Below are 22,864 nucleotides of genomic sequence, written 5' to 3'. Positions count from 1 at the left end.
GAGGTCAAAATATAAAAATATAATAATAATATAATAATATTTATGCATTAATTTATTCCACATTTGTGTATTTCTTTATGTATTCATATTTATTTCATATAGAAACTTCTAAATCATTTTTAAGGTTTCACTAATGACAGTTTCATAAAATGCTTAAACGATACACAGAAAACCAGCATGAGGAGCAATGTATAACATTACTAGCAAAGCAATCTTCCCTTGATTTCAGCCCTCCTACACTATCGAATGAAATGTGTGCTGTACTTGAAATAGAAAAGAACAAAGTATCACAGCTCACATCTGAGTGTTACACGTTCTGTACTAAGAGGCTTAGCAACACTGACAATACAAAATAGTCACTGAAAGTGAGAGATATTTGAGCAGTCAAGCATCTCTCTGTCTGAACTAAGCCATTCCACAGCTGGCCGCTATCAAAATACAGTATCTCATTTGCCTATTTGAGGACTTTAGCTGGGATTTAATGTTTTTGAACGTTCACTGCAGCGTCTCAGACTCCGGGCTGGCCTTCATACTTCATGCTGCTGTGTAGTGAGCACTAGATATCATGGCCCTGGGATCACAGCTGCACCTGAGAGAGGAAACGGCAGGTTTCCAGAGCAGAAAATCAATACGGCACGGGGCAGAGGAGGCTGCGGTCTTGCAGTAAAAAATAAGGCCTTCAAAATCACAGCTATTTTCGTGCGGGGTGATAAAGTACTGATGGGATCGGGCATCGGCATCAAAGTTAGGGAGCATCTTCACACTGAATGTTACAGCAAATAAAAGGTGTTCTCAAAGCCACTGCTAACAGAACTGCATCATCTTGCTCACTACAGGCTTAAATGCCGTTCAGTGCAAGTGTATTTGAACACTTTTTAACACGTTCTGTGCCAGTGTAGGGGCTTTCTGTTAACCGGGTAACTAATCAGTAGTCGCATTTTAGTGATTTTAACCACCTCTTGCTTTTATTTGTATTTTATATTTGTATTAATGTATCTCTTTATTAACACTAAAACACTACCGCGGACTAAAAAAAAACATAGAATGCCTTGGTAACACTAGAAGAGTGCTAAACACAGATCAGTACTCGGCGTGGAACAGAACTTGAACCTGTTATTTGTGGCATTTGTGTGATTGAATGCAGGTGAGCCTGTGTCGTCAGTGCAGTGGATGATGGGAGTTGAAGTCCGGAGTGAAATACAGTGGTGTGGGGCAAGAGTCAATGTGGTGAGGAGTGATATCTGGTGGTGAGTGAACGAAGTCCATGGACTGAGTTTCTTCATGAGTTTCTTGAGATTTATGCTAAATAGAAACAAAGATATCTACATGACCAGAGCAACGTAAATGAGACATAAAATGAACAAAAAAATGACAAAATACATTAAATACAGGTGATATAATATAAAGATATATCAAACATGTCTCAATAAAATGTATAAAATGTGTATTTACATAACATTTGCCAAGTTTAATGACTACTTTACTCTAATGTGTTCGCTCCTTGTAGAAAAATGATGGGGCATATAAAACAGACCAAATGGACCACTTGTACCAAAAATTAATTTGATAATTGTTTTGCTAAATAGGAGTTATTTAGCTTTTTTTACACAACATATATAAAATCATTACAAAAAAAAAACATTTTTAGAAGCAATACAGAATTTGCATTTTATTTGCTTTGCCACAACATTTCTGTGACCATTACATTTTACATCACCTCTTCTGTAACATATCAACATTTTTCCTTTTCATGTATATGATTTAACCAGAAATTACATTTTAGATTTTTTTACACAACTTTTAAAATGTTAAAACTCCGTAAATATAAATACTACACTAGAGATCAACATCCTAAAAATGCATGTACATTTGTTAAAATACGCTTCGAAATGAGCATCAGAAAATATGTAACACTAAAATAACTGATTCAGATAAATCAGTTTGGCAGCTCATTACCCTTTTTTTCACATCAAAATTCCGCCCACTTTTATTGTGTTAACAGTCTGATGTCACACATATGTCCCCACAATATCTTTGTAACCTGTTTTATATCATTTTGTTCAAGAATGCAAACATTGTCAAAGGACTGAACCTGGGTGTTGGTTATATAACCAATATTGTTTGTGACACCCGCATCAGAAATTAGAAATATATGTTAATTACATTTATTTTCCATACTTATTAGGTTTTTATAAAATTAAAAGTTTAATTAAACAGGCAGTGATGCGGATCTTCTGTGGAGGTGGTGCTTATCCACACTATTACATCATAGAGCAGAACATTGTAAAAGTAGAATGCCTTCAATATAAACTGTTTTAATTCACTTCACGACCCCTTTAAACGGCGCAAAAGTGACAGATGTGTCACAATAAATATCTACTCCAAATAAAAGCTGTTCTTTTGAATTTTCTATTTATCATTCGCGGTTTCCACAATAATATTGAGCAACATTAATAATGACGTTATCAGCATTGATAATAATACGTTTCTTTAACAGCCAATCAGCATATTAGAATGATCATGTAACACTGAAGACTGAAAATTCAGCTTTGCCTTCACATTAAAATGTTTTCAAAACTAAAAATGAATCATTTCACTATATTACTGTTTTACTGCATTTTGATCAAATAAATGCTAATCCCAAACTCTTAAATAGTGACGAATATACAGAAGCTTCAACCCAGCAGATTTTTGTGAGGGTTCACCTCAGAAGATCACGTTTTATTCAGAGCACTCTACTTTCTGAGCGCACAGGGCCGTTCATTAAGCAAACTCGTTAGGCGCTTAATTACCAAAATCCTCCTGCAGGCTTCTTGCCAGCAATGACTGGGGATGGATTTGTGCACAGCGTTTTAGGGGCCCGTAAACAGGCCCGTCCTGAATGAACACAATCTGCCTCTAGCTAAGAATCACTTTAGGAGAGCCTGTGTAAATCACATCTAAACTGCTGCAATGATTGCCGATAGATTGTCCGTCTGCAAGACAATGAGGACTCTAATACGCTAAATTGGTGGAGAATCAGACCGGAGCTCTGGCAGTGGCCAACAGGGAGAGAGTTTGGGAATTTCTGCGGCAGAAAATTGCATTGTGAGTTACAGTAATAGCCTTTTGGAGTTCAATGGTAATTGCGTGCGGGTCCAGCCAAACTGTGAGACGAAAGCCTCGTGGCGTAAAGGAACGAGCACGAAATGAGCTGCCATTGAGACGCTATAGTACCCACAGGAGACGATGATATACAGTCACACCGATGGAAGCCTGGAACTGAACATTAGATCTCATATCTAATTTAAAATGCAATGAGGCCACAACCAAATAGTGCAATGATAGTTAATTCGCTCTCCCCTTCCTCTCCCTTACTAAAATCAATTATTTATTTTATGGTTGAAGAGGATTTATGAGAAATTGCGACATAAATATGGGAAGCACAAGTCTTTGCCGGCCTTCTTTTGAGCTTCGACCTCTCATTCAGTGAGGGAACGGTTCAATTAAAACGCCACATCCGATAAGCTATCGCAGTACAGCTCTGTTGCAAAACCTAGGGAGCCACCTAACTAGATAACATTTGAAGGCATCATAATTGCACTCTTGACATAAAAGCTGTTGATAAGACAAATAACACATTTTATATACTATAAAGTAATTTCAGTTTATGACATACATAATGACTGCTTAATATTTGCACTTGTTATGTATTTTAATGTTGTTGTTTTTTCTTATGTTGGAGTATATATATATATTGTTAGCTTGCTGCGAGTTGAGTCTCCTGTGCACTAATGTAAGGAGAGTTTTATGTCTGTCTGTAAACAGCGTTCCAAATCATTAAACTAATGCGATTCCAGTGCGGTCAGAATGTATCCCTTAGAATATAGCTGCCTATGTAGACCGCAGACGGCGCTGCAGTTAAACAGGTTTTGCAACAAAGCTCTCTCCGTACAGAAAGCAACAGAAGTTTCCAATTTAATAAGGTGTGACATAGCAGTTAAGTGATCAAATAATCTCAATCACAGAGATGGATGTGTCTCACGCAGCCCTGCGCCCCGTGTCGCGGGGAAGTGTGCGCTTGAGAAGTGCTGACAATAGGTGATTTTTCACCCAGACGGCCAGCAGCAGATCTGCGGTAATTAAGGTTCTGTAATGCACCTTGAAAGAGAATGAGTGCCATGCTAGCAGGCAGCCATTACTAAAGCTTTTCACAATCCATGTCAAGGGCTGCTCACACTCTCTTTTTCTCCGGGTCGGACAAAGGGCTCGCTTTCGTGTTAAGTAGTAAACATAGAAAAACGTGCGAGCTTCGCTCAGGCTCACACAAAATGAGCACATTAGATCAAGTGCAACACTTCTGAATTCAAAAGGAAGACTGATGGTGTGACTGGAACTTTTAATGGTTTGTTTACAGTTAACAGCTTTCTCTAAATCTGTCACGAGCAGGTAAATTTAATCAAACCCAACCTAAACCCTGGGCTCAGTACAAATTCACATACTACTCCTGCTGCACAGCCCACTGTGTATTTCCATTCTGGTTAGGCCGGTTTATGATGGTCTTTCGCAGTTTTGATGCTGGTGCACTGTGACGTACTTTTAAGAATTATTGGCTTCACAAGGTACCCAAAATTTGGAAAATCTATCATTTAAAATCTAGTTTGAGTTGAGTAAATTGTTATTTTTGCATTGAAAAACTGAAGTTGCGCTACTGATGTCACATGGACTGTTTTACCAATGCATTTACTAACGTTACGTTTCTGGACCTGGGAACATTTCAGTTGTGTTGCTGTCTATGGAGGGTCAGATAGCTCTTTTTCATCAAAAAAAAAATCTTAATTTGTGTTACGAAGATGAACAAAGGTCCTGCGGGTTTGAAACGACATTGAAGGTGAGTAATTAATGACAGACTTCTGGGGTGAACTAACCTTTAACTTTTCATTCAGGTTGAAATGCTAAAAATACAGTTTTCAATGAAAGTAACTATGGAAATAGGAAAGTGGTCTCAGTCTGTTAATTTTGTATTATTTATATACTGATATAGTATTATAAAGCTTAATAATGTTAGTTAAGGTTTTATTGAATAATTTGTACAGTATGCTTCTGCCAAAGCATAAAAAAATAAATAAGGTAATTGAGACTTTTGGTAAGTTTAGTACTTAAACTTTTCTGATTTTCATTTCAGGGTTCAGGTTTTGTTCACACTAGGATTAGGAAGTTATTAAATTATAAGGAATTTTTATTCTGGAATGAACTAATCCTTTACATTAATAATATTTATATTTATATTAGCGCTGGGCAATGATTGATTGTGATTAATCACATGCAAAATAAATGTGCGTGTGTACTGTGTATATTTATTATGTATATGAAAGATGTACAGTATATATTTAAAAAATATGTACATGTATTATGTATTTAAATTCATATAATTTATATGATCTATAAAATATTTAATATACAAACACATTTTTCTTAAAGATATACATGTATTTGGGTGTATTTATATATACATGATAAATATACACAGCACACACATATAATATTCACACAAATCTTTGATTTTTCATGTGATTAATCGTGATTAATCATTGCCCAGAACTTAATTTCATCTTTATGTTAAAAGCTGAAAAATAAAGGTGAAAAAAATTACATTTAGCTAACAATAACAACACTTGCTCATAGAAGCTCATCAGAAGCACAGTATGCACTCAATACACTTAGTTAACATAAGATTAATCGTCTTCTGTACATAATTATTAATTGCATTTAAACTCTGGACATTACATAGATGATGGTGCTTACCGGCGTACTCAGGGTCCACATGAGGAGGATAGAAACGGAAGTTGATGAAGAAGGGGATAGGCACACCGAATTTGAACCACTCCACCACATAGGGAGTCTGCTGGCCGTTTAGGGGGTGGCTCACGTCACATCCCAAAACAACACTCTCTCCTGCACGGGCCGTCACAAACTGGGGCTCTCTCTCACCCGTGGGCACCTGCACATGAAACATACACACATTTTCAGCTTTCAAAAATTTCATTTAATTAAATTAAAAAATAAAAATTAAATTAAATTAGATACATATTCAGTATATAATAATAAAATAAAATAAAATAAAATAAAATTAAATTAAATTAAATTAAATTAAAAACTGTGGAGGATCAGGAACTCAAGCAGGCCAAGCTTGAATCTGCATATCCTCAGAAGCTCTACAGCTCTAACAAAACTTATGCTTTGCCACACACCAAAAATGACCAGATTTAAACACACATTTGTCACATTTGTCCCTAAAACCTCTACTCAGTCTGAGGTGTCAAACAGCTCATTGTCCCATTTAACAAACATTTGTTGTTAAGACTTGGATAGTTTCCCAAACGCTGGACTTGTGAAAGTTCTCAGGTAATTATTACTTAAAAGGAACGGCCAAGCACATAATGAGATGACAAGAGGCTTATCCACGCACCTCATTGATCTCAGCTAATTCACACTTGGATGGCTTTTACAATAGAGGAGCCAGAGTTTTAGCAATCAATGCACAAGCACGTCACATGCCTGTGGGTGACCTATCGGAACGCTAAAGGTCATTGTACCTGCCTCAGCAGAAAATATATTGGGGGAATGGATTTTCTTCAGCCAGCTCCACCACAGCCATTGAGCACTCTCTCCTCTATCAGAGTTAGCATGGCTTCAGCGCCTCAATGAAGGGGAAAATCACCTCCGGGATCAAAGGACCTGCTGACGGTGCATTCTCCACCACCGAGACACTGTATGGAAAACTAAGTGATTCAGTAACAGTAAAATGTAAGAAAAAGTAGGTTACAAAAACAGTGCTCTCCGCCATTCCTTCCTCACTACATACTAAACAAAAACACTACTATTTTTATAACGTTGAAGTACCGCTAAAGCACAAAGATACACATCAAAATGTGTTTAGCTCTCGAGCATAGCTTACTTAGCAGTTAATTTACAGTTTAACATGACAAAATAAATAGATTTGTGGTTAACTAGTAAAGAACTGATTTGTCAGTACGAATTTAAGAGTAAAAAATGTATACTTTTATTCAGAAAGGACACATTTGATCAAAAGTGAGAAAAATAAGCAACAAAACTCCTCAAGCACCTGGTCATATTACACAAATGTTATGTGATAACTCTAGAAACATAGGTCTGTCTTAATTATTATCTGTTTAATAGCTGTAGCAATTTAGTGAGATGAAGTTTTGGGGTTTTTTATATTTTGTTTACAATTAAAAGATTGTTTAAAGAGAGTTGCGTTGCTCAGTGCGTCGCAAACATTACTTTTATCATATAATTATATAAATATAAAGTGCTAATCAAATGTTTTCATGGGGAACTTAGTGTTTACATTTTAATCAAATATTTGAGCCAATATAATGATTCTATTACAGTTTTTAAAGGGTTTATAGATTTTATAGTAATTGCCCATTGTCACAGCAGATATTACAAATCCAATTATTTATGTATCCACATCCTTATAGTTTTGTGCGTGTTCTTATTAAATAAATAAATAAAGTGCAGCAGAGAAAAGATAGGAACATTTATTAATAATAATATTTGCTGTAGGTCAGATATAGTAACAGGTGTTTTAGTAAACAAAATATAGGTTTATATATAATATATAGTTTCAGCAAGGTTCTTATTCTCATCATCCTCACATAAAACCCCAGTTCACGATGATGCAGGGATGCGTATTATTGTTTATTGTCACCACGGTTGTTCATTAAAATATAACCATAAAGAATTTGAAAAATATAAAAATAAATATTAAAAAAAAGATATGCGGCTTTGTCTGATGTGTTACTGACCTGCAGTGTATTATCATCATAGATGGTGCTTATCCATCGATCATAATGTAGACCTAAATATACAAATAAATCAACATAGCCTATCGCCCAGATCTAAAGCAGCTCAGAGTTAAAGCATGTGTGTGTTTCGTTTATTGTGAAGAGTGCGACAACAATCTGAATTAATTTAACACGCTTTAGCATAGATACGACTTAGAAGTATATTGTTCATCCGTGAGAAGCACTGCTGTCCTGTTTGAAGTGCTCAGAGATGCCATCGCCAAGCATTTCATTGTTACTTAATCTAACTAATTTGTCTTAAGCAAATAAAAACGCCTCGGTTACGTATGATAACCCTCGTTCCCCGAAGAAGGAACGGAGACGCCACGCCGGATGACCGATTTAATTGGGATCTCGCCGAGAGACCAATCTACTTCGAAAGTGTATCTAAACAAGCCAATTGAAGATTGGCACGCGCTAATCGCGATCCAGCCGCCGCTGATCACAGCGCGTGTATAAATAAGCAGCGGTGCAGCGCATATTCAGGTTTTCGCTGAGGAGCCGAGCTAGTGACCCGCCCTTCAGCAGAGGTGCAGCACCGTGGCGACGGACGTGACGCCTCGCTCCCTCTTCAGGGAACGAGGGTTACATACGTAATCGAGACGCTCCCTTTCAGTCGGTCACTCCGAGTCACGTCGGATGACCGACGAATTGGGATCCCTACCAAAACGCCATGGACGCTGCCTCTTCCAGTGTCCTGTGGGAGCCCACAAGCCCCTCAGTCTATCGGCGTAGGCCGGGCTCAACCACAAGAAGCCAGCTACTTTTGTAACACTACCCATTCGTAAGACTGAACATTGGGAAACGCCCCACGTTCTAGTGAACAGGACGCATGGAAGTCCAGCCTTCCCGTAGGAGGTCTCGGAACGAATACGCATATGGACAGTATTTCAGTTTGCATATGGAAAATTGGAGGTGATTGAACCCTCTTAGACGGGCAGAAGGTCTGCCGGGGAAACACGGGGCTCTAAGGCTATGCCGTGGAAATACACACATAAAGTCCTCTTGGGGTACTTTACATGGCTCCCAGCCCTCACCGGTTCTCACGGATTCATCGAGAGGGCCTGGCGCCGGATGCTCCGCAACATCTGGCTGCCGAGGGGAATGGAGGAGCTCGACAGGGTCTACTGTATGGACGCTCTGGAGCGGTTAACAAGCCGACCCAAACCGGCCTCTCAGTGCTTCTACCAGTTTGAGGTGAGAACACAGGAGGATACCGGTTCCACACGAGGCTATAGAATCTAGCAATCGTGTTGGGGTCGCCCAGCCCGCAGCTCTACAATCTGTCAGCGAGGTGCCACGAGCCACCGCCCAGGACGATGCAACACTTGCTGAGTGTGCCCGCAACCTGAAGGGGGCAGGGCATACCCTGTGCTTGGTACGCTAGGGTAATGGCGCCCACTATCCAGTGAGCCATCCTCTGCTTGGAGGCGGCACTCCCTCTCTGCCGGCCTCTGTGACAAACGAGCTGGACTGAGGTCCTGAAGCTTTGTGTCCGGTCAACGTAGCATCGGAGTGCTCGGACGGGACAAGCAACGCCAGGGCTGGGTCTGCCTCCTCCAGGGGCAGCGCTTGAAGGTTCACCACCTGGTCTCTGAGGGGTAGTGGGAACCTTGGGCACGAGCCGGGCCGTGGCCTCAGTGGTACCTGGGAATCATGAGCCCAAACTGTAGGCACGAATCGTCGACCGAAAAAGCCTGCAGGTCCCCTACCCTCTTGATGGAGGCCAATGCGAGCAGGAGCAATGTCTTCATAGATAAAAGAACTTTAGCACAACTGCTGGCAAGGGTTCAACGGAGCCTACTGCAGTGCTGTCAGCACTACAGACAGGTCCCAAGAGGGTACTGCTGGGAGCCGTGGAGGATTCAACCTCCTGGCTTCCTCAGGAACCTGATAATCCGGCCATGCTTACCCACAGACCTCCCATCTATGGGGTCATGATTTGCAGCGATTGCAGCCACGTAGACTTTAAGGGTGGAGGGAGACAGCCTTCGCTCCAACCCTTGCTGCAAGAAGATAAGCACGACTGATAGGGCAATTCCGGGGGTCTTCACCCTGAGAAGAACACCACTCGATTTAACAGGCTCTACTTCAAGGCATAGGCCTGTCTCGTGGACGGCACTCTAGCCGAAGAAATGGTGTCGACTACCTCTTGAGGTAGGTCACCTAGAGCCTCCGCATCCCATCCAGGGACCAGACATGGAGTTTCCAGAGGTCTGGACGCGGGTGCCAAGGGGTGCCCCATCTCTGAGTCAGAAGATCCTTCCTCAGAGGGATCGGCCAAGGAGGGGCTGTCGCGAGGAGCACAAGTTCTGGGAACCAAGTCTTCACCAGTAGGGTGCTACTAGCAAGACCTGCTCCTAGTCCTCCCTGACCTTGCACAGTGTCTGTGCAAGAAGGCTCACTGGGGAAATACATACTTGCAAAGGCCCCGCAGCCAGCTGTGTGCCAGTGGGCAATGGGAAGTCTCTGAGAGGCAAACAGGTCTACCTGAGTGGCTCGAAACGTTCCCAATCAGCTGAACCGCCCGGGGATGGAGTCTCCATTCTCCGGGTAGTGCAGCTCGCGACAGCTCGTCGTCGGCTGCCTGGTTGCACACTCCTGGAATGTGAATGGCAGAAGCGACCTCAGAACTTCCGACTCCATAGGAGGAGGAGGTGGTGGGCTAGTTGCGACATACGACGGAGCGTAGACCACCTTGTTGGTTGATGTACGCAACGGTCAGTATGTTGTCTCTGCGGACTAGTACATGCTGGCCTCGAAGGCAGTTCTCGAGACTGCCTAGGGCGAGATGTACTGCCAGCAACTTTAGGCAGTTGATGTGCCATTGCAGTTGAGGGCCCGCCCAAACCCCTGACACTGCATGCCCGTTGCACGTGGCCCTCAGCCGGTGGTGGAGGCATCCGTGAAACCACAGCATACCTGGAGACCTTCTCCAGGGGCACCCGCCCGAAGGAACGAGAGGTCTGACCACGGGTGAAGGTTTGGCGGCAGGCCGGTGTTATTTGAACCCGTGAGTGCCACTTTGCCACGCCCACCTCGGGACTCGATCGTAGCCAATGTTGAAGCGGACTCATATGGATTAGTCCCAGCGGCATCACTGTGGCCGCGCTGCCATATGCCCCAGGAGCCTCTGAAAATATTTCAGTGGGACCGCCATCCTGCTCTTGAACATATTGAAGCAGTTCAACACCGAATTGGCACGCCTCTGTGAGGTGTGCCATCTGATCGATCGAATCCAGCTCCATCCCAAGAAAAGAGATCCTCTGCGTTGGACAGAGTTTGCTCTTCTCCTGGTTGACCTGAAACCCCAACTGGCTGAGGTGCTGTAGCACCAGATCCCTGTGTTCGCACAACTGAGCCCGGACTGAGCCAGTCATCCAGTTGGTTGAGAATGCGAACGCCTTACTCTCTCAGTGGAGCAAGGGCTGCTTCCGCGACTTGCATGAAGACGCCGCGTGGCGACAGGGAGAGCCCGAAGGGTAGGACTTGTACTGATATGCTCGACCTTCGAACGCCAACCTCAGGAATGGCCTGTGGCATGGAAGAATCGACACACGAAAGCACGTGTCCTTCAGGTCCATCGCTGCAACCAATCCTGGGGACGGACGCACTGAATAGGCGCTTTCTGTGTCAACATCCTGAACGGAGTGCTCGATTCAGGACTCACAGATCCAAGATTGGTCATAACCCACCGCTTTCTTGGGCACTATGAAGTATGGGCTGTAAGCCCCGACCTCACATCGGCTGGAGGAAGCGGCTTTATCGTGCCTTCACTAGAAGGACAGCAATCTCCGCCCACAAGACAGGGGCACACGATTGTTCACTGACATATAGCGGATCCCACTGAACTTGGGGGACGCGGATGAACTGAATCATATAGCCGAAGTCGAAGGGTTCGCAGGAGCCACCGGGATAGCCTGGGAAGATTCAACCAGGCATCCAGAGACCGAACTAGCGGCTCGAAGCGGAACCACCGACGTGCAGGCGATGGGGCAGCGAGGGGAGTGCAGGGACCCGCTCGGCGCCTCGTGGCCGGTCCCGGCGGGTCTGAGTGTGTGCAACTCTTACCTGCATCCCCGCAGAAGTGAGGCGGTAGGCTGTTGGTTCGCCCTCCCAGTCTTCCCACTGCTGCATATTAGCCCAAGGAGAGCGTGAGTGGCGCGGAACTGGCCCGCTCAACTCCTCGCTCTCCTGGGGACCCAGAGACAGAGGAAACCGCCCTTGTCGAGGTTTTAGGTAGCGCAACATTCTCTGCCCGGCAGAGCAGCCCTCCATCCCCGGATCTGAGGGCCTCTTGCACCTGGGCGCTTTCCTCCAGGTTTGGCAGGAGCCTGGACAGGCTGGGTGGCTGCCCTGCTGCCAGCTCCACGGTGCTGCCTAGATGGGGCTGCTGCGCTGACTGCACGGGAGTGGTGGCGGCAGCAGGGGGCACCTCGGCGACGAGCTGGCTGGAGGTGGGCCGCCGGGCGGCTGGGTGAAGGCAGCAGCTGCACGCCGAGGCAGGATGTTTCTTACCTCAGTCTGCTTCTGGGCAGCGGAGAACTGCTGGGCAAAGTTCTCCACCGCGTCGCCGAAGTGGCCGGTCTGGGACATGGGGGCATTCAAGGAACGCGGTCTTGTCTACTCTCGCGCATGTCGACTCAGACACAGCCACAGATGGCGTTTCTGGACCACCGTGAGTGGCCATCGTGACAACCCAGAGATCGCGCAGACCTTCGTGCCGCCGTGGCGCGAGGTCCATCACGATACAGAGTTCTTTCAGAACTTCCAGGTCATGACCACCCCTGTGCAGATCCTTCAGTGCCTTGGCCTGATGAACCTGCAACAACGCCAAAGCGTGTACTGCAGACGCAGCTTGTCCACAGGCCGCACAAGGCACTGCCGCTCAGAGCCGACTTCCAGTACCTGCAGGCCCGGAGGGGAGCACAGGATCACCGCACTAAGCCGAAACGGCATTGGGACACAGCTGCATCCCAACTGACCGCTCCACTGGGGGCGATCACCGAACTCCCTGGCTGTGCCACTGTCAAGGGTGGTGAAGGAGGAGGAGCCACTGGGGCAGTTTCTGGCAGTGAAAGGTGCTTTCCACATCCCAGTAAGCTCCTCATGCACTTCCGGGAAGAAAGGTACCAGGGTGGGGGCCCTGAGAACCAGCGCAAGCCACCCTTAAATACTAATCGTCCAGCCTCGAGGGCCCGGAAGCAGTGGAGGTTTCCACTTGATCCCGATCACCTCGACGGCCTGGGCAAGCATAGCCACCATTTCTAGATCTGTATCCAGTACATTCAACGCCTGGTAGACGCAGAGCAACCGGATCTTCACTTCCAGAAATGTCTGGCTCACCTTCCGATGCAGCGATTGACTTCTGATCATCAGGGGGAGCCCAAGAGGGTACAGCTGATACCCCACGTGAGGGTCCAGACTGCCCTTTTGCAGCTCCACTGGTTGCAGAGTTTAAGCTTTGTGTCACAACGAAATGGAGCCCACCTGTCTGCAGCCAGAATGAGAACCAAGTCGAGCAAACACAAGCTCCGCCTCCTTTTTCAAGGCGACAGAGCCCGCCCATCACTCCGAGATGACCATCTCCCGCGAGGAAATGATTCATCCACAACCGCCACCTCAGCGCATAAGCCCAGGCACACGAGGCAACGATTGTGACCATCACCTAACACCAGGTAACAACCGCATCCAGAAACACACGGGTGTACGTGAGTCTGAAGCAAGACCCACGCTGTCTTCCAAGACGCGCCGAGTTTGCCAGACGTAACGTCGCTTTTAAAAAGACGCACCCGCCAATGCTCTCTTTTAGTGCTGCGGCAACAGGGGATAGCCGTTTTGCACACAAACAGGGGGGTAGTGCAGCCTGATTGTGGCAATCCACTCGACGCAGGAAAACGACCTCCGCTGAAACGCCGTACTCCAACACTCGTAGATCGTCTTTTGAGCGGAACAGTCACGCTCGGCCCGGTTAAAAGCTGAATGGCGCGCTGCACCCGCTGCTTATTTATACACGCGCTGTGATCAGCGGCAGCTGGATGCGATAGCGCATGCCAATCTTCAATTGGCTTGTTTAGATACACTCGAAGTAGATTGGTCTCTCGAAGCGAGATCCCAATTCGTCGGTCATCCGACGTGACTCGGAGTGACCGACTGAAAGGGAACCTTTGCCAATTGATTCTAACTAAAATCACTGCGGTTAGTGCTTAATATTTCAGTATTACGTACAGCCAAACTGTGTAAACTGCTTTATTATAAACCAATATAATTGGCAATAGGCGTAGTGATAAGTGTCGCCCCTTAATGTGTCGCCCCACCCCATCGCCCAGGCTGCACTCTTTGAAAAATTAATAAAGTTAAGGATGATGACACTGAAGTCACAGCAATAAACTGCATTTTAAAATATATTCAAACAAAAAAAAATATTTTAAATTGTAATGACATTTCACAAAAATTATTTTTACTATATTTTTGATCAAATAAATGTGAAGCATTTTGAAGCTTTTCTCTCTCATCACACTAAATTCATATGATGCGATTTCAAATGTTCTGTTCTGTCGCAAAGATCAAGGTTTCAAAACCAAAGAGGTACTCTTTTTAAAGTTCTGACTTGTCCACACCCCCCTAAAACAGCTTGTTTAAACACGCCCATACTTTTCTACGTCACAGAGTGGGTTTATTTTCAAATGCTGTTCACACAAAGAAAGAAGGCGGAGCTATTATTCTCGCTGTAGTGTTGCTGCAGGCGCCATGTTCTGGAGACGCTGTGTTTCGTTGTAAAAGTGACATTTGTTTGTGCTTACAAAAGAGGACACAACTAGAAATCAGTGGTTAAGTTGTATTTAAAACACTGTTCCAGAACAGTTCAACACAAATATTAGAGTGTGTTCAGCGCAGTTACAGAGAACTGATCCCTAAAACCTGAAGAGCAGCCTAAGCTGGCTGTGTACAGAGACTACTTACCATTTAAATGCGAGAAGTGAAGAGTAACGTTAGTGCTTGTTGTGGAAAAGAATGTAGTTTTTGCCTTAAACAGCATAAACACATTGCATTACACCAAATGCACAAAATAATGTTCTTCTTAGCAACATCATATGACCGTTATCATATGAAGCTCAGGTAAAATGATTTTGTACAAGCATTGATTCTGTAAATTCACTTAAACGACATCAGTGCAGGAAACAATTGCAGATGCGTTTCGAATCGAATTGACAGAAAATTACATTCCAAAGCCGTAAATGCAACTGAACGTTATGGATATCATTAACTTTCTGTATGTTTAAAAAAGTAACAACCGTCTCTCAAAGTTCTACCCAACTCGTATGCAACTGTGATTTTGTTTACCAGTTTAATCAGCTTTATCCTGTGGAAGAGTTAATCCACTTTATTTGATTTAGCTCACACAGGTTTTGGACTGAAACAGTGCAGATTTAATGAAATTACTCCTTTCCTAAAGTAAAGCTTGCACCCTCCAGTCACGGACCTGGGCCCTGAAATCCGCTCTACTATTGTGAGTGCAGAAGATCGCAAAGTACCACAAAGAGAGAAGCTTAACTTTAATGAGAGACCAACAGGGTGCATGCATACTTATAAACTTACTACAATCTGCACATGACCAGGTTCACAAAGAGCATTTCAGCAAGCCGTAAATGTGGGTCAGGGAGCCCCACGTTTAGCCTCGTTAGAATGGGCTAATTGTCATATTGTAACACTTTTGCATGGTTGGGAGCGTATATACTGTGAAAAAATGTTGCAAGATCAAGAATTGTACACAGCACATTGGAATCTCACATAATTAACACTTCACTTAGTCTGTTAACTAGCAATATAGCTATATTTAGACAGCTTCTTTTTATAGCCACTACATACTTTCTCGCTAACAGTTTTTCCTCCACTGAGATCCACTAGCAATCGTATGCTCTCTCTGTTCCTTTAATTCTGAACTTTTCTGCCTTATTGTTAGTCCTCATAATTTTAAATATTATTCAACCTACTTCCTCCTTATTACCTCACTGCAGGGCTCCAGACGTATATTTTATATTGAGACACCAGCATATGGTTTGACAGGAGTGAGGGCCGATAAAATAAAAAATGTAAGGACAGAAATCAATAACCATTTTTTTTGTATTTCACATGTAAGAGCAGTTACCAGTAAAATTTAAGCTCATTCAAAAACCATAAATCACCATAATTCATAAATGTCCAGGCTCTACACTCCATGATTGTACTTTGCATTTGCCCACATAGTTCGTCTATAGTATCTATACTTTTAATATAATATGCTATGATGTAGTCACACTAGATTTTGAGCACATTCAATTTCTGCAACCACTACTCATAACACGGCACCACATTCATATATATATAAATGTGTGTAAAATCTTTTTGAAAGATTTCATGCTGCGAACCTTAAATATTTCACATGCTTAAAATCCAGCGTTTAGTTGATCCAGATAAGCGATTGTCGTCACAGTTAAAAAAAAAAACATTTAAAATTGTAATATTGTGTGGTCAAGACTGCTCCGAAAGAATACACACTATGCCTGAAACTCAAGCCATGACGTTCACTGGTCCGGTATTATAATTCACCCGCCCTGTGCAGTTGACACCATTTCGTTCCTGTTTAATATTTCTCATTGTAGTAGCTTTGCAACTGAATCAAATGTCATGTTTTACACAACTATAACTGTATGAATTATACATTATATGGCTACACAAAAGCTTTTTTTTTTGCTTTTATGCCATAGAAGAACCATTTTGTTTCCCCAAAGAACATTTTAATAATGTAAATAATATTGATCCATTATAAAGAAGCCTTTGTAAAAAAACTGCAGTCATGTAGCTCAAAGAATGGCCTAAAACTGCAAATGACTGTATTGCAGGCAGGGAACACGAGGATTAAAGGTGCTGGACCCAAGTACCAGCTCACCCTTTAATCCACTTGTGTCTGCTTTCACTCCCAAAGGCACAACAAAGACACATGACCCTTTCAGCGCATATAAACACACCCATCACTCACACCACACATTTACACTGCATTATATGGGCCCTTGGTGATCCGAATGGGGCAGATATTTGTGTTATATATCAGCGGTTGAGCTCTTAGCTCAACTGTTATGGTTCAGAGAACCTTCAAAGAAGAAAATACGATTTTTTTGACATAAATTACTACAGAACAATGTTTTGTACATTTTTTACTACCACCACTGAAGCTTACCTTTTTTTTACACAGTCATTGCATCAAGAACAAGTTTAAACTGTACTATTTTTTGGTCAGAGAGAGAAATGTTGACCTGCAAGACTCTTATGAGAAGATTTTCCAAGGTCAACATACCGCCCAACACCGTTACAGTTCATATTTAGGGGACGAGAAACATGGCCTGGTCAGTTTATCAAAGGAACGTTAAAGCTTTCTCCGTGAGATTAATACTGTCAGTGTGTGTATAATCATATGCTGAGGTGCTTCCATATACTTTCGAGCTTCCATGCCCTATTTTTTGCTGAGCACGGAGGAGAATGTGTTGAGATATCACCCAAATCATTATGCATACAGCGATTTAATTTGGATATATAATGGAAAAGCATGAAACTAAGTTTATTTATAATAGTCTTACCAGGAAATCAAGGACTCATGGCATCCCTTTTCAAATGAGGGAATTAATTATTAATTGTAGGAAAATGCAACATTTATACAGAAGACAGTCTAATTACATCAAATATTTAGAGGATAAAAATGATCTTGATACCAAAGAATCTAAATTAGGTTTGGGTGGAATTTAGTTCATCTTTGAGGTTATATATTTTTTCCAATAAAATATTCCCTAGAATGGTTGCTGAAGTAGTACATCTCAAAATTATAGTTTTATGGCATCTACTCCATAAATATACATTCATATGTATATACAGTATATATTTTATCTGCATTAACACATTAGCAGGTCAAGGAGAATCAATATATGTATATATACTTTATATATACAAATATGTGGGGGCCATATACGATACAACAATAAACTAAATATTGTGACTTATCTGATTTATTTGTTTTTTATTTTATTTTATTGAGGTTTGGGGTGTGGGTTAAATTGCTTGTTTAAAAAAAATCTACAAAGTATCTCCTTTTGTGTTTCACAGAAGAAGGAAAATTATACAGGTTTAAGTAAATTGTCACGCATTTGGACTCTTTGTTGTTGTTTTCTTGTCCCATGTGCTTTGTGTGCCCTACTTTCCGTTTCTCTGTTGATTGTATCATTGTGTTCAGGTGTGTCCAGTTAATTATGTCATTTACCCTTTGTTATAAGTTCCTGTTGGTTCAATGTTAAATTGTCCAGTCTATTAATGCGTGTGGTACAGCCTGCCTGCATGTTTATTTGCTCTTTAGTAGAAGACTAAAAACTGTTGAAAGTTATATTCTCGTCGATCTCTCCTTTCTGAACCGCACCGTGACATAAACGACGGAAGAAATGTTCATTAATGTGTGAACTAGCCCTTTAAGTAAAGCTATTCGATATCTAATTAAATCATCTGAACGTATTCACTCAATGCTGGTTCTACAAAAAACACAGATACCAAACATTACAGAACTGACTAAACCGCTGCAAACCATGAATGAGTCGGCTCAAAGAGGAGCTCTCAGCTGTGTAACTCCCTCCCTTTCTGAGACACAAACAAGCAAGCTGAATGTTTACTAAATCTCAGACAATCCCGAACGTAAAAACCCTTTCCACTAGCAGATGGAATTATCCACTATCGGGATGAATAAACTAATGCCAGCATGCCGGAAGCCGACGAGTAAATTTGTTTATATTCATCGTAATTAGATGCAGTTATACAGATTATACCATTGACTATACAGAACGGTCTTTTCATGCTCACTAATGGTATAAACTAATACTATATGACGGCAATTACTCGCACATCAGCAGCGAAACCGCACGTTCCTGGGATCAAGCGTAATCTGTGCGCCGAGAGGCAGCGTTAGTCTCCCTGCCAACAGGGCCATTGGGACACATCATGAATAGGCAATCAAATGGAGAACAGAGCAGAGGTGGGTTCTCAAGGACACTAACCCACTCGGCTGCGCAGGCCACTGACAAATCTGTAATTGAATGCTAGCCTGTACATGATGAAGGTCACTTCTCAGAGAAGCGATGTCAGAGCTGCCCAAAGAAAGCAACACATGCCGTGAGGACGAGTGACCAGGGTAAAAAACGTCAGTGCGAGTGAAGATATAGACTTCACCGATGCTCCTGTGTCTGAATTGGAGCAAATTTCTCAATCCGCGTTCAATCCGATGCACGCTTCCCTAACCATGCGCGCGTCAGGTGAACGCTAAGGAACACTGAGGTACGTTATGGTTGAATTGAAGCAAATGTCCTCTGTATTGCATGATAAAAAGTAATAGCGCCCTCTCTATGACTCTAGCACAAAAGAAAAAGTTAGCAGATGAAATAAGAGACCTCTGGGACAGCAGATGGCCGCTTTGCTCAATGGAAACACAAGCCGCCATCACTGTAACAGGGTCGTAGGTGTCCATCTGACGGAACGCATCACAAACTCATCGCTGTGGTCCATCTGGAGGCTGGTGTCTCTGAACTTTCCGGTCTGTTCCTAAACTCAACATGGATTTGATGGCACCGTATGCTACAGATTTCCAACTAGTCACTGGTTTAGAAATACTTTGAAGTTTGTTAACAATGCTTTTAGGATCTTGAGTGGGCGAAATTTGATAAAGGAATTTGCTCTGCTGTTGGCCCATTCATTTGCCCTGACATTATTTTCATTAGAGAGAGAGAGAGAGAGAAGAATAGGATTTTATTTTTAGCCATTTTACAGTATTTAACACTATCTTACTGTATTTTTAAGACTGTCACTAACAGTTACTTTGGAGATCAAGAACTCAGTTGGTTTTTCTGATAACTGAGTGATTGGAAATAGTTTTTATGAACAAAAGTCTTAAACTTACATAAAATTCATATAATGAGGTAAAAATAATTAGTTCCAATAACGTATTAAAAGCAAGTAATCATGGGTTTCACTGAAGAAAAATACATAATAAAAACAATAGAGTTAATTTACATTACATTTTATAACAAATTACTTTTGCACTACTGCATGACCTTTTTTTTACTACTGACTAAAGAACATATTCATATATCCTCTTAATCTTTAATATCTAGCTATTTCTTTACATCACAAATTCTACAGCTACTATATTTTCTTGAAAATGTGGACATTTAAAAGAGTAAACTCGGAGCGAGGGTTTCAACTTTTAATTTTAAACTGCAATAAACAGTTCTGAGAAATAAATTGTTGGTATTCTCCTGTGTTAGAGTAAGGTTTATAAATGATTTAACATTTCTAACAAAAATGATAAAATGAAGTATGTTGCGTTCCCAGATGAACATTATAACATGTCCTTGGAAAACAATCTACCTAATACATTAATTTAATTAAATCAAAAAGCTGCAAGAAACAGCTCTTACTACAATTTCCTGATATTTATAAATTCATAAACACACTTTTACTGGAAAGCAAATATGATGCACAATGTAAATGATGATGCCTGTAATTTAACTTTTCTTGCAAACACAGATGAAGAAATTGTGATTGTCCATGTTAAAATCACATATAAAAAGTGTTGATGTTTGTAATGGATGAAAAACCAATGTAACTCAATAATGGCCCATAGGCCAAGTAACAGTTCCATTAACTGGCCCTAAATTCCCGCAGCAGCCCCAGAACACCAGGCTGTACAGCACAGGGTAAGATCTCAATAAATCACAGCCAACAAAGAGCTCAGATACAAGAGGAACGCAAACAGAGGCAGTCTCAGATCGTAAAGTTTACCGCACCAGACCTGAAGATGCCTGGATTGTTGAAATGGCATTTGATTACAGTTACGCTTAAAACTGATGACAGCAGAGGAAGAAATGCACGTTCTCAGCAGGAAATCCCATCTTGAGGAAAACAAAAGCAAAAGCATCAGCATCTTTTTTTCACATTACACTGAGGTACGATAAGATCAGAAAGCATGACGACACACCCACCACACAGAACAATGCAAGGTATCTTCTTAATAAGACGTCATCTAAAATATGATGAATAATGAAGCCCGGCCGATTCAGAGCCTCCACTGCGGAGTTCTCCGCTATAAAGTAGCTACGCCTAAGGGAACGGGAGAGTTGAAGATAGTAAAGCGTCCCTCAGGGAGGAACAGAGATTCTTGTGCTTGCTATCTCCCAAACACAAAGCCATCAGTGTAATATTTCACAGGAACAATGCGAAGAGATATGCGGCGGAAAATTAGCCCAGTGCATATCGCTACATAGGACGCCCTACGACAACAAATAGCGAGCTAATGCATCAGTATAAAAGAGCTCGTTTTAATGAGGAGAGTCTCCATAGCGAGTGCGCAGTCGACTGCAAAGGGCTCTTCTAATGTAGTGCATTGTGAAGTCCGGTACGTCTGAGTGGACTGTTGAATATTTCATGGCAGTGAGGGAAACGGCACGAGCCGCACCGACGGAGCCCCAGCTGATGGAGGACTGGAAGGAGACAGACTGTAAGGTGAGACTGGGAGAGGATGTAGGCAGCGCCGTGGCAGCATGCCCAACTCTAGCAGGAGCTACTGTCTCAGCTCGGCCTAAAACGCCACTAAATCTCACCCCAGCCTCGCAAGGGCTGACCGCAGCACTGTGCTTTTACTGACTGACCCGCACAGGCTGACAGTGGACGCCTATAGATGTCTCAAGGCTTTTTTGACAGTTAAAAAATACGGAGGTATCGGCAATTAATAAACGACTTGAGTTTGGGATGGCTAGTAACAATATCGTCGCTGTTGTGATATTGAGATAGCAACACTGTCTCTATTTTATCGTTGTCACATGATAATATGAAAAGATAGGTTTTTAGAATCTATCTAAACTATAACAATGCTGATTGCAGTGCATTATTCTTCGCATAGCACAGTCTGAACCCTATATACAGTTTAGTCAAACAAGCCGGTATTGTCCACTTTCAAGGCATGGCGAGTTCACGTTTTACTGCAGAAGCCGACAATTGCCCTTGTTTTTTTGTTATGTCCATTTTAGCGAATCAGAAAGCTGTATTCAACTGTATGATTGGTATCAATACAATATGGCTCAATCCTTTTTTGTAAGCACGTTTTCACTAAAATGACTTTTAAAAAAAAAGCTCTCCTGTACATTTCTGACGAAAAAAAGCAGTGCAATGTAGTGCAGTATGAATTGCTGAAAGTTAGCGGTGTAAGTGTAGAAATTAGGAAAAAAGTATTGTAATTTCCCTACTGTAGCAAAAATACTAATAATATACCTTTTTAAAATATTCATTTTCATTTATTTTACAGTTCAACTGGTTTACTAACACACGTGTGTCTGCAAGATGTCTGTTAAAGATCTCTTGATCTGGAAAACATCTTCTGTCTTCAAATGTCTAATAGATATTATTATTATTATTATTATTATTATGAGTCATTTATAAAGCGCTGTATTTTGTATTGCCGCACACTCAAAGTACTTTTACAGTCATGTGGGGATCTTTCTCAACCACCACCACCTGATGTGACGGCAGGAGGGGGTCTTCCAGGTATCACTTCAGACATACTACTCTTTTGGCATACTGCTATTCAGACACAGCAATAGTTATTAGTTATGGTCTTTGATGTGAACAGCATTAAGAGATGAAATGATGTCACAGAGGACCCTGGGTAGTTGATTTAATAAAAATTGGACCGTGTCCTATGGTGTGACATTGCAAAAATGTAGAAAAATAAATAAATACAAATAACATGAGAAAAAAAGTATCTTGATTCTTAGATTTACAAATGGCGTGAGAGAGGTTAGAGTTGTTAATGTTTATGTTTTTGTCATAACACCATAGGACATAATATAATTCAACCATAATATATTGACTACCAGAGCCTCATGACAGAATCATGTCAGAATCAAGATGTCTCTTTGAATAGATTTATTAATTATTAATTATGAGTAGAC

At 42.0% G+C, this 22,864-nt stretch overlaps 1 pseudogene; it reads right to left on the bottom strand.

Annotated features, from left to right (window-relative positions):
* Nucleotides 1-22,864, bottom strand: part of LOC122358448 — a 58,792-nt pseudogene that overhangs the window by 32,759 nt on the left and 3,169 nt on the right.

Source organism: Puntigrus tetrazona, chromosome 15 (genome assembly GCF_018831695.1).
Source record: "Puntigrus tetrazona isolate hp1 chromosome 15, ASM1883169v1, whole genome shotgun sequence".
Classification (NCBI taxonomy): Eukaryota; Metazoa; Chordata; class Actinopteri; order Cypriniformes; family Cyprinidae; genus Puntigrus; species Puntigrus tetrazona.
This window is presented reverse-complemented; position numbering and strand designations above follow the sequence as displayed.